At 47.0% G+C, this 15,343-nt stretch overlaps 1 pseudogene; it reads left to right on the top strand.

Annotated features, from left to right (window-relative positions):
- The first annotated feature begins 6,065 nt into the window (after window positions 1-6,065).
- LOC132376995 (large ribosomal subunit protein uL6-like) lies at window positions 6,066-6,616 on the top strand (annotated as a pseudogene).
- The last annotated feature ends 8,727 nt before the right edge of the window (window positions 6,617-15,343 follow it).

Here is a 15,343-nt window from a genome sequence, read left to right as displayed (position 1 = left end):
AGAAGCCGAAAGAGTAGTGTCTGAATCTCCCCCACAATGAAGACGTGGCTTCCTACCTACACCCGCAGGTGCTATTAACTCCACAAGGGGCATTAGCAGAATTGGAATTTATCCCCCTCCACCTCCCATCTCCATTCTCTCTATCTAGAGAGATAGATCTAGAGAGATCTAGTCTCGATAGATGACAGATAGACAGATAGATGACAGATAGACAGACAGATAGATGTCAGTCAGTCAGGATGCTTCCAGCTGCAGGTAGCCATATAACCCATCTGGAAGTGGCTTAAACAATAGAAAATTTAGAAAATTCTCATACAATTTCCCGTTCCAAGGCTTCTTAATTTAGTGGCACAGGGGTTGGCTTATGTCCTCAGACTTATTGCCACAGGGCTGCACAAGGGCCACTTCAGCACCACACAGCACTTTTTCTCCCAACCACATCCAAAAGCAGGTGGGAAGATTTTTCTTAAATGTCTTTTTATTAGGGCAGAAAACTTATCCCAAATGCTCCCCTCCTCACACACACACACGTCCAACACAGACCCAGCTGCAAAAGAGGCTGGAAAAGATCTTCAGCCTCTCTAGTGGGATTGGGCACTGCCAGCCGGGAAGAAGTAGGAGGCAGGGGTACAAGGGGGTGGCACGGAAGAGACAGCTGTAGGATTGGCAAGAGGGTTCCGGGTGCAGAGGAGAAAGCTCATTCTCACTAAACGAAGCAGAAGGAATTTGTTTCAGGGTATTAATTGGCCAACAAAATCAGGCTGAAGAAGCAGATTCTGGGCTGAGCATTCAGGAAAAAGGTCTAAAGTCACCCGCAGAACTGGGCCACCAAGCAAGCTGTTGCCTGTCTGTACTCAGAAAGCCAAAGGCTCCCGGCCCACACTGCCATGGCCACAGTCAGGAAGCCATGGGTACTGCTGCCATCTCCTTGACTACATGGTGTCTGCCGTGGACCACACCAGCTCAACAAATGGCCCACCCTGCCTCTTGACACCCACAAGGCCAGGAACTGGGCACTGAGATCTCTACCATGGCTACTACAGGAAAACCAAGCACCTACCCAACTGAATTTGCTGGCAGAATCTTGGCCCCATCTCAATTCAGTGGTCCAACTTTATAAAAGAGCATCCAAGGGGCAGAATCAAATCACAGCAGAAATTATAGCTGAAAGAGAGTCTGGGAAATGTAATGGTTAGCTCTCAATCCCCTGCAGTACAGGAAGGCACACCAGAAGAAAGATGGAAGATACTGAGCTCCAACTCCACCAAATCACCCACAGCAACCAACTGTGTCTGCCACACTCTTCTTCTGGCTATAGCTTCTAACTTTAATTAGGTCAGTCCATATGTTCAAGAGGACAGGAAGAGGATAATCTCTTTATGATTATGGGGACGTAGCACATGACAATCAGCATATCTCATTCTTCTGGCCATAGTAATTGGCTCTGACAGACTCATGACTTAGGGCTGTTCAAGCTGATCAAACCGCCAGGCTTTTGCTCAAGTTCCTGAAAAAGAAGCTTGCTCTTTCCAGCTGAACGTGAACCTGGAAAATCTGGAGCTGCTACATCTATCTTCCGTTGCAAGAGAAAAACCTATCTGAAAATGAAGCCAGCTGAGACAAGGCAAAGCCAAAAGACAGAGAGAAGCTGGGATCTGATGACATTTTAACCCCCATATCCAGCCATTCCTGAAATCATCTGGGCTTTTCAGGCACATGAGCCAGGAGCCAGTATCTTCTCTTTTTGTTTAAGTCAATTTTAATTGCCATTTACAAAAAAAAAAAAAAAAAAAAAAGATACGGAATGTTACCAAAGACCCGCTTTGCTCATTCCTCTGGACACATAGGTGGTACCCACAGGCTTATTGAGACTAATCCCTCAGGTCCTTAAGACTTGACTACTCACACTGAAGTGAGAAAGTCCAGAGACATGGAAAGATGTGCGCAGCTGGAGCAAAGGCTGCAGCATGGACAGCTGCAGGCTTTGATTTTTTTTTTTCCTCCGTTGACATAAAAACCACTCCTGCTCTGAATCCCCAGTGGGCTGGGGATTTGTTCATTTTGTTTGGAAAGGTTATGGGGGTCTTAACATTTTCCTTGGGGATCCCATTTAAAAGTAATAATAATATCAGAATACAATTTTATATTTCAAATATATGTTAAATATATATATTTAACTTTTTGCATTTTGGATGCATAAACATATTCTTTTTAATCAATCAAATAAATTAATTAATAAGAACTTATACACTTTTCTAGTATCAAAGACGTTTGCACATATGAACCGCTCAACACATTTAAGCTGATTCTTTTTAAACCATTGCCTGGATGAGGAGAGACAAGAGGCCCAAGGAATCTGACGGTCCTCAGCCTGCAATGCAGGACAGGGTAAGGGGACCCTTGAACAGTCAGCTCATGGGGACCCTGTGATGTGCCACCAGATCCCCCCTTTGGAACTGGAAGGCTGATTCCCCAGATGCTGGGAAGGTTGTCAGATGATAGGTCTCAGCTGTCAACCCTCTTTGGGGGTTATCTTGGTCGAAGGTTACTGTCTCACTCAAGGTCACGCCACTTTCCCAAGGGCAGCCCGTATCCAGTGACTGATCGATGCAGGAAAGAAAGGCCAGGCTCCCTGGGCCCGCCTAGGACAACTGAAGGGCCCGCCCAGCTCCAGAGCTCACCAGGAGCGAGTGGAGGCCTTCACTGGGCAGGCGCCGTAGTCCAGCTTCGCCTCCAGCCACTCCCGCTCGCTTCCTTCCCCTTCCCCTCCCCCTCCCTTCCACAGGGGTGGACCCAGTGGCACTGCCCAGTCAACATCCTGCTCTGTAACCTCCATCTGAGTCTGTGTCCCAGGAAGCCCTGCCTCTGCAGCACTGTAGTCTAGGGCAGGAGTTTCTAGACCGTGGGGTTTAACCAGCTACAACAGGAAAGGATTCCAAACCAATTTCCATGTTGCTCGACAGCATCTATTCCTGCTGCCCCCTCCCTGCCCCATCCTCTTGTGGAAATAAGATTATCCTTCGTGGTCCAGCTTCAGGGCCCACCTTCTCCACTCAAACTCCCTGAGCCCCAGCAGCAGCGGCCTCTCCCTCCCACCCCTCTCAGCATGCGTCAGCTGCTTGCATTCGCTAGTTGTGGCATGTTCAGTTTCTGCCGCTAAGCCAGCTTCCTGATCTAGAAAATGGGAACAATGATACTCTAGAGGATTAAATAAGCAAACAGATGTGCAACACCTGTTCCAGCACCTGGTCCCCTGAAAAAGCTCAACATGCCAATTTCCTCTCTCCTTCCTCCTAAATGGCCACTCTCCTCACAAAGGGGTGATTGTTCTTTCTCTGCTCTTTCAGGGAGGAGGGGAGCAGCAGGGGTCCCCTTGAGGGTGTCTGAGTCCCCACCCACTGCCCTCCATGGGGGCTTGGCTATTTGCAAACAGAGGAGTGATATCATTTGTGGCTTTTTTTTTTTGGTTGTCCCAGGTCTTAGTTGCAGTAAGCAGGCTCCTTAGTTGCGGCATGTGGGCTCCTTAGTTGTGGCATGCGAACTCTTAGTTGAGGCACACATGTGGGATCCAGTGGCCTGACCAGGGATCGAACCTGGGCCCCCTGCATTGGGAGCGTGGAGTCTTATCCACTGTGCCACAAGGGAAGTCCCTCATTTGTGGCTTTGAAGAGACAAAGGACTCAGGTACCCCTAAGTGGTCACGCCGCGGTCAGCTTCCCCTAGAATGTCTAAATCTCTGTTTATTTTTAGGATCAGAGTTAATTTTCTTGGTGTGAGTAGCCAGGATGGGAGAGGAAGTCTAAAGTGGATGGTGTTCCACTCTTAGGCATATACACCCAAAGGAACTGAAGGCAGGGACTCGAGCAGACACTTGTGCACCAATGTTCACAGCAGCATTATTCACAACAGCCAAAAGTTGGAAACAATCCCAGTGCCCATCAACAGATGAATAGATAAACAGACTGTGGCATGTACACACAATGAATAGCATTCAGCCATAAAAGAGAATGAAGTTCTGACACATGCTACAACATGAATGAACCTTGAAAACATTAAGCTAAGTGAAATAAGCCAGACACAAAAGGACAAATACTATATGATTCAACTTATATGAAATATCTAGAAAAGGCAAATTCATAGAGACAGAAAGGAGATTAGAGGTTACCTGGGGCTGGGGAGGAGGGCGGGAATGAGGAGTTATTGTTTAATGGTCACAGAGTTTCGGTTTAGGATGATGAAAACATTTTGAAAACAGTGGTGACGGTTGCACAGCATATGAACGTAATCAATGCCACTGAATTGTACACTTAAAAATGGTTAAAAGGGCAAATTTTATGTTATATGCTTTACCACAAATTTTAAAAGTTAATATTGTAATATATCAAAAACCATTGGATTGTACTTTAAATGGGTGAGTTGTATAATATATGAATTACATCTCAGTAAAACTTTTTAAAAATAGATGATGTTTACTATAATTGTTTATTCTAAGGCAAATTCAAAGAGCTATATAAAGTCGAAGACCAAAAAAAAAAGAAACCAATCCATAATTGGACAAGAGATGTGAATTTTCAGGTACAGTTTCCCTCTGGACTTTCCTCCCCCTGGCACCCAGAGCCAGTCTGCAAGGCTGTCGTCTCAGGAATCTGGATTTGTTGCAGACAATGTTCTTCCAGGATCTCTGTCACTTCATCTGGCAGCTGAAGACCACCCACCCCAGGGTAGGGCAGGCCGGATTAACACCATGCTGTTGGTGTTAATCTGGCTCGTGCCTTTGGAGCAGAGAAGGGCTAATCCTTGGAGAGGCTGGCTTCTGGGTATGGGTGGGGCTTGGGGTCAGGACCAGGAGAAGTGCTCGCTCCCAACAGGATTTGGAGTCAGCTGGGCTGGCTGTGGAGCATTTGCCCTGGGATGTAAGAACGTTCATGTTTTACAGGTCTACAGCACTTCTCTCGATTAACATTAGGATCCACACCTTCACATCCATAACCATAGACCTCGGGTCCTGGGGCAGACACTTTTCTCATAGTGTTCATACCGTTAAGTCGATCTAACATAAGTAATTAATTAGGGAACTCGATCAGCATCATACAGAAGCCATAACCCAGATGCCTAGAAGGGCCAGGCAGGAAACCTAGGTGAATGAAGCAAGCTCCAGGGGACTGTGGCCAACAGGCCAGGGCCAGGGACAGCTGTGGGGTTAGCTGCTGGTTCCAGCCAACTGCTACTATGGGGGGAAAGTAGATCTTGGGTCTTCAAAAGAAGTCAGAATAAGGTTTTTAGGTGAAATTTCTTAATATTTATCTCATTGTTGATAACTATCTCAATTTTTCAAAACAAGAAAATTAAAGCCACCTTCCAGGCCTAATAATACATGTCTGTAGCCTGGATATAGCCTATGACCTGCTGGTTTTTGGCATCTGTTTATAATATAGTCACAGGGATCAAGAAGTGGCACTGTGCTTGTAGTAAGAAAACCAATAACTATACACGGGCCAAAGGAGAATCCAGTACTCTGACAGGCTGCCTGCTTTAATTTATTACTGATAGATAAAAATTGTGCTGCAATGTATTTTGATTTTGGGGATATATTTAACCATCTTGCTTCAATTTCGTATTGATTATCCTAACAGTGGTTGTAATGAGGATGGTCAAAGGGCCCATTGGTTTGGGTTCAAGACCACATGAGGATTCTCAGGAAATCAGCATCAAGTAACCACTCGACAGAGTGAGCACCCCTTGGGAATCACAGCCAGGACCACTGACCCCCTTGCCCATCCCAGTAATGCATCTTGGGGGCAGGTCAAGAGCTTCAGCTTCAGATAGATATGGTCACTTGTCTAACCTCAGAGCCACAGTTTCCTGGACTATGAAACAAGAACACCAATGCCTGAAGAGTCTTGGGAGGATTAAATGAGATGTTTACAGGTATGTAAAGCATTAGGCCTCTTCCCAGCAAATGCTGAACCTGTCCCATCTCTCCCTACACAGCTTCACCATGCTTTGTACTTGCTTACCAGGGTTAACCTAAACACACAGCTCTCTTTGCTGCATCTACTGCAAGAATGAAGACCATTCTCAGCAATTAGACTGTCAACATTCCAGAAAATATCGACTTCACTCTGAAGGGAAGCACAGCTATTGTGAAGGACCCCAGCAGAAACCTGCAGAGGGACTTCAGTGACATAAATGTAGAACTCAGTCTCCTTGGAAAGAAAAAGAAGCAGCTCCAGGTTGACAAACAGTAGGGAACTAGAAAGGGACTGGCTATTGTTCGCACTCTGTAGCCATGAACAGAACACGATCAAGGTTGCTACCCTGGGCTTTCGTTACAAGGTGAGGTCTGTGTACACTCACTTCCCCATCAACGTTATTTCCAAAATTTCTTGGGAACAAAATATCAATACGTCCACAGGGCTCAGATAAGGCCAGGCGTTGCTTGTTCAGTTCTCAAGGCCATAAAGATGAGTTAATTCTTGAAGGAAACAACATTGAACTTGCATCAAACTCAGCTGCATTGATTCAGCAAGCCATGGCTGTTAAAAACAAAAATACCAGAAAAATTTTGGATAGCATCTATGTGTCTGAAAAAGGAGCCATTCAGCAGGCTGATTAATACGATCTAAGTTGTCCGACTACAGAGACAACAAGATGCCGGATGATTCCTTAGGCCTATCTGTGATATGTTAAAGATGAAAGAAAAGCCCTGTATTGAAAAATATTATCTGGATAGATAGATTTGTGGTGCCTGCCAAACCTCAGCTCCGTATTTAATGGTTGATCCTCTTCTTCTTGAAAACAGATTCTTTTTTTAGATAAATTATATAAGGTCTCAACATAGTAATGGTTATTGGTATTCTTTGTCTTTTAACAAGGAGGACAGGGATGCATGTTGGGGCCCAACATGGACATTGTGGGCAAGTGGGCAAACAGGGCCACCAGGCCAGATGAAAAGGCTCAGGGGACCTTTTAATGCCCAAGAACCAAGGCTTCCATCTTGGTCTCTCAAAACTAGCCAGTCAGCCCTTTCCCCAGAAAGGACCTTCTAGCCCTTGTCCTCTAGACAAGACCTTCTAACCTCTGTCCTCTAGAGGGAAAGAAAGGAAGAAAAATAATGTCTGTTGAGCATCATTTGCTTTTCTTCTTCCTTTCAACTCCTTCCTCAAATGCATCCCTCCCCACTAGGAAATGGCCATCAAATCCTGTTAATTCTTCTTTTGAAAGACCACTACTCTCAGGCTGCCCTGGTGGCACAGTGGTTAGGAATCCACCTGCCAGTGCAGGGAACACAGGTTCGAGCCCTGGTTCGGGAAGATTCCCGCGTGCCGCGGAGCAACTAAGCCCGTGCGCCACAACTACTGAGCCTGCACTCTAGAGCCCGCGAGCCACAACTACTGAAGCCTGTGTGCCTAGAGCCCGTTCTCTGCAACAAGAGAAGCCACCACAATGAGAAGCCCGCGCACCGCAACAAAGAGAAGCCCCCGCTTGCCACAACTAGAGAAAGCCCGCGCGCAGCAGCGAAGACCCAACTCAGCCAAAAATAAATAAATAAAAATAAAATAAATTTAAAAAAAAAGAAAGACCCCTTCTCTCCATCCCCACTTTCATGGTTCTATCTGAGCCTCATCAGAGTTTGCCTTCACTCCCTAACAACCATTCCCTACTCCTCCAGCCCACCCTCACACTGCCTCCCCTAAGTATTTTCCAGGGGACCAGAGGTTGGGGGGAGGGGAGGCTGACCCTGTCATTCCCAAGCTTAGAAGCCTTTACAGATATTCAGTTCCTCTCAAGGAAAGAGAAGTTTCTTTAGCCCCACATCCCTCTCGAGCATCATCTGTCACCTCTTATCCCCACCCCGCCAGGCACTCAGCACTAAAGCCACACTGCATTTGTCATTTCCTGAGTATGCCAAGCCCAGGCACAACTTCATGCCTTTATTCAGGCTGCTGCCTCTGGGCCTGGCTCGCCAAGTGAATTTTTACCCCAATCCCTTAAGGCGAATGTCATTAACCCATCTCTGCAAACAAGGTGTCACCAAGATGGGTCCCTCTTACTAGGGTCCAAGACAAATTCCATGATGTCACAGGCATGGGCTAAGGAATACGCTACCTTGGGGATAGGGTAAATGAATCAAACAAGGATCTACCAAATAAGTGAAAGCTAAGGTCCCTTGGATCTACCCAGTCTCCCACAGAGAGACACACAGGGGCCAGGAAGCTGCAGGGCCCACACTGTGGGTCTGTGTGGCAACGGAGGCTCCCACCCCAACCGTCACTCTTTCTTCACATAGTACAAGTGCCAGAACAAACTTGACAGCGGTGCCAGGCAGTCTGTATTTGCCAGCTGTCTACAGGAGTTGTCTGAAAATGCCAACTGCCCAGATCTTAGGATATTAGACACCAATGTGGGACATTAGAGACTATCCTGTCAGGGAAAGAACCCATGGGCCTGCAGGCTTACTTGAGATGCAGCACCTCCTATAGGGAGAAGGTGGGAATTCCCATCCAGTCCCAGATGGCTCAGTATCCAAGCAGCCTAGAGTAAGCACCCACTTTATTTATTTATTTTTAAATTATTTATTTATTTATTTATTTTTGGCTGCGTTGGGTCTTCGTTGCTGTGCGCAGGCTTTCTCTAGTTGTGGCGAGCGGGGGCTACTCTTCATCGCGGTGCGCGGGCTTCTCACTGTAGTGGCTTCTCTTGTTGCAGAGCACGGGCTCTACGTACACGGGCTTCAGTAGTTGTGGCACACGGGCTCTAGAGCGCAGGCTCAGTAGTTGTGGCGCATGGGCTTAGTTGCTCCGCGGCATGTGGGATCTTCCCGGACCAGGGCTCGAACCCATGTCCTCTGCACTGGCAGGCGGATTCTTAACCACTGTGCCACCAGGGAAGCCCGATCCTAACAATCTTAATGGAAAAGTTAGGTCTGTTTTTTTTTTTTTTCCATATCCTCTATTTTGGGGAGAATAGGTATTCTCCAAAAACCATTTTCTAAAAATCCAGATTTGTTGATCTGTTTATAATTGGTGGGTTTTTTCCCCCATTTTATCTTTATCTTCTTCGTCATCATCATTACTCCCCAAATCACTTAAGTTCCCCCCACCTGAACACCTACTACATAGGGAGTGCTGTTTTGAAAAGTCATCTTTCCTTTAATAGATAACACTGCACAGAACAGCAAGGAGGCACTCGGGGGAGGTGGAGTATTTTGCTAGTCATGGAATTTGGAGAGCAAGCTTGCGTTTGGGAATTCAACAGTCAGCAAAGGTGCCAGTCCTTTTTATGGAGACCTGTCAGTCCTTCGTTGACTGTAAGGGTACACTCCTGATCTGCCTGCCGTTTTCATTTGATGACTTTGACCTTTCCAACAGAGTGTGTTACCGTGGCAAGCTTCCCATTGGTTCAATGAGCCTCATTTGGAATCAGATGAGTAATTACGTCTTTTCTGGCTTCCCACCCAATTCTAATTAGTGTACTCTACCTAACCAGAGCCAGGAGGAGCTGCCTCAAACTCTCTGCATCCCTTTCTACTGGATCTACGAAGCTCATTTGACTAGACAGTAAATGCTAATTGCTAAAAGTAGCCCTGGAAGTGTTCGCAGGCTCAGAATCCCTCCTCCCACTTCCTGCCCTCTCCCTCACCCCCTCCAATCTTCTTCCTTGTCAATTTATGTGATGATAACACCTTGATCTGGAATCATTTTTCTAATCTTTTAATCTTTAATCTTTTCAGTTAGTGTCACACCCTTGAGCCCATCTAAGAAAGACTTTAGGGATGGGGTGGCAGGCAGGTGGGGGAGCCTGGAGGGCAGGGAGCTGTGGGGCTGGCCTAAGAGCACAGGCAGAAGACTGAGAACGTCTCCATCTCCGAGGAAGGCAGCCTACTCACGCTGTGAGGGAGGAGACGACAGAGCCCAGGTGAGCCTTTCTCCAAGTGGAAGTGACCAAGGTCTGACCAAAGGATGAACAGCCTTGACGAAGGTCACTCCAAAGCCAGTGGCAGGTATTTGCCTAAAACCATGCTCTCTCCCTTCCTACATCTTCTCACTAGATTAGTGCTTCTCAAAACGTTTTAGCAACAGGATCTTCACCTGAAACAAAATTTAGGCAGAATCCACCGTTTAAAGCAGACAGAAGTTCAGAATGGCTATCATCAAAAAATCTACAAATAACAAATGTTGGTGAGGATGTGGAGAAAAGGGAACTCATATGCTGTTGGTGGGAATGTAAATTGGAGCAGCCACTTTGGGGAACAGTATGGAGGTTCCTCAAAAAGCTAAGAATTGAAATACCATGTGACCAAGCAATCCCGCTCCTGGGTATATATCCAAGAAAAACAAAAACAGTAATTTGAAAAGATACATGCAAAAAAAAAGAAAAGAAAAGATACACGCAGCCTGGGGCTTCCCTGGTGGCGCAGGGGTTGAGAATCCGCCTGCCAATGCAGGGGACACGGGTTCAATCCCTGGTCCAGGAAGATCCCACATGCCGCGGAGCAACTAAGCCCATGCACCACAACTACTGAGCCTGTGCTCTAGAGCTCATGAGCCACAACTACTGAGCCCATGTGCCACAACTGCTGAAGCCCGTGTGCCTAGAGCCTGTGCTCCACAATGAGAGAAGCCACCGCAACGAGAAGCCTGTGCACTGCAACAAAGAGTAGCCCCCGCTCACCGCAACTAGAGAAAGCCTGTGCGCAGCAACGAAGACCCAACACAGCCAAAAATAAATTAATTAATTAAAAAAAAAAAAGGTACATGCAGCCCAATGTTCACAGCAGCACTATTTACAATAGCCAAGACATGGAAGCAACCCAAGTGCCATCAACATATGACTGGATTAAGAAGATGTATATATATATATATATATATATATATACCACATTATATATAATTATTATATAATAATATGTAATATTATATATAATAATAATATAATATTATTATATAATATTATTATATTATATATAATATATATAATAGTTAATATATAGATTAATATACATAGGTATATATAAAATATATATAGGTATAGGTATATAATATATATAGGTATAATATATATATAATATACCTATATATATTTATATATTAACTACTTGCCCATGAAAAAGAATGAAATTCTGCCATTTACAGCAACATGGATGGACGTAGAGAATAATATGCTTAGTGAAATAAGTTAGAGAAAGGCAAATACCGTATGATATCACTTATATGTGGAATCTAAAAAATAATACAAATGAATGTATATGCAAAACAGAAACAGACTCACAGACATAAAAAACAAATTTGTGATTACCAAAGGGGAGAGGGAAGGGGGGAGGGACAAATTCAGGGTATGGGATTAACAGATACAAACTACTATGTATAAAATAGGCGGAAGACTGAGAACATTTCTGAGGAAGGTAGCCTGCCCAGACCGTGCCCCTGACCTTGCAGCCCTTTCCCCACCCTCTGTCCTTGCAATACCCCCAGCAAACATGCTGGGAAGACTGTTAGGGAACCACTGGTACTCTCGACCAGCAGCCTCCTTTAGGCAGAAGGACACTGTAATCCTAGCCTTTCCCACCCCTACTCTCCCCTTCCCCAGCCAGACGGGAGGACAGATGCTTCCAAGTAAATGAGCTGAAATTCAAGTAAGAGAAATTCCTGGGGGTTGTTTACTTGGTGTTCCATGCCTCACAGGTTCTAGCGTGGCCTCTGGCTGCATTATCCCTCTGGGGGGTGGGGCAGGGCAGGCGGCCGACAGTACCAGGAAGCCTGGGCAGCATTGGGTGGCAGTGCCTCTGGATCGAAGATACGTGGTGTCTGTCTGATACCCACCCACCTGCTTGATGCTTCCCACGTCTCTCCCTCCAGCAGACAGATTCCTGGCTCTTGTGTGGGGTTTCCTCATGCCTTCTCACCCCTTCCGTACCAAGTCTGCCCCAAATCAGACAGCAGGGATTTGGTGGGGAAGAGAAGGTATAGAAATGTTAGGACAAAGACAGTCTTGCTTTTATTTCTTTTTAACTACTGGGCAGCACTTAGCGAGCATTCAGTGGAGCAGACGGAAGACCCCTCCTTGGCCTCTCTTGGGGGCAGCAGAAGGTGTGCTGGACCTGGAGTCGGGAGCCGGGCTCTACATCCAGCTCTGCTTCCAGCTCTGCTATGAACAGTCCCAGGGGTCCTGAGCAAATGTCTTGACTCACTACACTTGGCCTTTAAATAAAATTAAAAGTTGGTTTCTAAGGTCTCTTCTAGCTCTAGCATGGCGTTTAACAGGCCACCAATGGTTACTGCCTGGCGAGCCCTTAGTCCTGCTCTGAGGAAAGGGGTCCAGGAGGCTCTTTTGGTGAAGTTATTTTGGATAGTGTCCTGCCCGGGACCAGCTGGAAGACAGAAGATGCCCAGACCAAAAGCAATCCACACACTGGACCAAGTGAGGCTGCCACCAGGGAGGTGGGCCAAAAGGGACACTCCTTATTGATGGTGACCAGATCCTCAGGTCCCCCTGTGTCAGGGGTTGAAATATGAGGGTCTCACAGAGAGCATGTCGGAGTGACCACAGGAAGACAGGGTGCTCTCAACAAGGACTGGCCCCTGTTCCACTTCTCCAAGGCACTCCCATGGCCAGAGTTGGCAGCACTGGGACAAGGCACAGCTGTGCCACCGTTGAGATGCTTTCCAGGGCTCCGTACTTCCTCGTGTGGCCTTGTAGTCAACATCCATCACCTGAGGAGAGCCAGGCCTCCGTGTCTTGTCCTTGCAACCCTAAGCACCTTGAGCAATTATTCCATTCTATTCTATAAGCGGGTCATGATGGGTAAGGCCTGGGTCATAAATCACCTGACACCTTGAGTTCCGTTTGGTGCATGACTTGTTCCTAATCCAACACGCCGGATTAACTCCTTGTGGGTCAACGGAGCAAATGTTCCTTCAACATCAGGAGCCCTGAATAGTTTATTACTAACTAGTAAGGCGATGCTGCCAAACGTGCTCAACCTGTCTCTGTCTCCTCAGCATCTGATGGGGACAATATTATTCAATCCACTCATCTCCTAGGGCTGTTGTAGAAAGAAATCAAATGTGATCAAGTATGTGAACCTACTTAGGCATAAACAACGTGTGAGATAAATACTTGTCCTTGATACCCAAACAGTGAAGGGCGTGGGACAGCAGGATGTGAACATTAAGAGCGCTGGCTCTGGAGTCAGACTTGATTGGGGTCAGATCATGGGTCTGGCACTTCCTGCACAGGTGACCTAGAACAAGTGACTCAGCCTCTCTGTGCCTCAGTTTTCTCATCTGTAAAATGGGGATGATAATAATAGCATCTGTTTTACAGGGTTGTTAATGAAGCTGATGCATGTCGAGTGTTTAGAACAGTGCCTAACATAGAGTAAATGCTCAATAAATGTTTATTATTATTAACAGCAACATGTTCCCCTGGCCAGAAGCACATCGTGCGGGCTCCCACAGTCTTCCTGAGCACATGGGAACGAAGCCCTTGGGAAGGGAAGCTGGGCGGGTCCTCCTCTCTCCGAGGCGGGGCCTGGCCCTCATTCCGCTGCATGTGCACTGTGGGGCCTCATCAGCCCCACCCTGCCCAAGAGCCTTAGTCTACCCCAGAAGAGAAAGGCCACTGTAATGACCTGTCGCCCAAACAATCATCTGGGTTGCTTCGTTTGCAGGGTCCCAGAAGCGCCCCTTACTCCACGACTTCCCAGGTGTGCCCCCGACTGTAGTGGGGGGAGCATGAGCACATACATGTCACGGAATCAGGACGAGAAACAACTCTTTTCCCTAAAGAGCTCCCCGGGAAAAGTACAGAGAATCGTCTTTACCCTAAACACCTTTAAAGAAGGGATTGCCCAGCTTTTCCTCTGCCTTTCATTTTCCTGGCTGGGGACAAAGAAACCCCCCACCTTGAGTTCGAAGTGAGGTGGACCTTTTAAAAAAGGAGTTTAATTTCCAAAACGCAGCCTGTTCTTCTCTGCAGAGCCCTTTACTGGGAGCAGCAGTCCTTGACCCCCTTGGTGGGCTGGGAGCAGGGAAGGCAGGCACCCAGCCTGAGTGACTTCACTCTGCTATTTCCAAGGGAGCAACGTGAGCAAATGAGCCCCAAACCCTGGGGGCCTGGCCCGAGCTGACCACTCCGGGCAGCAAAGGGCTGGGGGTCTCCCACGCATCACTCAGTGTTTCTGCAGTGGTTCTAATGTAAACTGCCCAGAGACGATCATCCGGTGACCCTGAGAAGGGTCTCCTCTGGAGCAGAAAGACTGCAGAGGAAGAGGGTCCCACTGCATTTTGAGTGGCTCTTGTGTGTCGGGTTAGCCGCTGGCTGGATTGCCACACTGGCCACAGCGTCTGTCAATGACAGTCTTCTTGTACAGCCGGAATGACATCTTTGGCTCTGAGTCTGGATTTCCTAAACCCCAGATGTGAGCCGTGAATGGCAGGCAGCAGTGACCAGTTCTTGGGATTTGCTCAGATGGCATGAAGACCTTTGTCCTTGAATCAGATCCCAAGCCAAACCGTGGACTCTGCCGGCCTGGCTTCCACAGCTGCTTCATGAGGCAGTCCTAGCAATGGACCAGTGTGATCAGAGGTAAGAAGTGTGATCCTAGCAATGGACCAGTGTGATAAGAGGTAAGAAGCAGCAGAGTTCTGGAGCTTCACCAAGTACACCAACACACAATCCCAGCAAAGCTCTGGGTTAGAAAATAAGGACTGAGAGTTCCTGCGTTGTGACCCAGCTGCACAGGCCCTGACCTCTGACTCTTGTCATCTTCCTCCAGGAGAGAATTACTCTCTTTACGCAAGTAAGGGGCGTAGGCACTGAGGTTTTCTCTGTGGAGGTCAAAAACCTTTTGCAGATTTTACCTTTTCTAATCTCAAAAGTATTTTTTTAATTTCAGTATTTTCTGAGGCAAAGTCTATGTGAGGTATGATATTATTATTATGAATCCCATCATACAACTAAGGTAAGGCCCATGGAATCACAGGAGCGTAATTTGTTCTCTCCTTCAGCAAATATTTGAAGCAGCCTAAGACTAAAACAGTCTGCGATGCAATGTGTAAGTTTCTCTCACTAAAACACAGCCTGTAGTCACAAGATTTGATGGTTCGGTGGTAGCGGTTAGAACCTGATTAAGACCTTTAGAGACCATAAATACAGAACCGATTAAGAAATCTCACCCCGGCCTTCCCTGGTGGCGCAGTGGTTAAGAATCCGCCTGCCAATGCAGGGGACACGGGTTTGAGCCCTGGTCCGGGAAGATCCCACATACCGCGGAGCAACTAAGCCCATGCGTCACAACTACTGAGCTTACGCTCTAGAGCGCGCGAGCCACAACTACTGA

The sequence above is a fragment of the Balaenoptera ricei genome, chromosome 13 (genome assembly GCF_028023285.1).
Source record: "Balaenoptera ricei isolate mBalRic1 chromosome 13, mBalRic1.hap2, whole genome shotgun sequence".
Taxonomy (NCBI): Eukaryota; Metazoa; Chordata; class Mammalia; order Artiodactyla; family Balaenopteridae; genus Balaenoptera; species Balaenoptera ricei.
The sequence above is the reverse complement of the archived record's forward strand: the minus strand, read 5'-3'. Positions and strand labels throughout refer to the sequence as shown.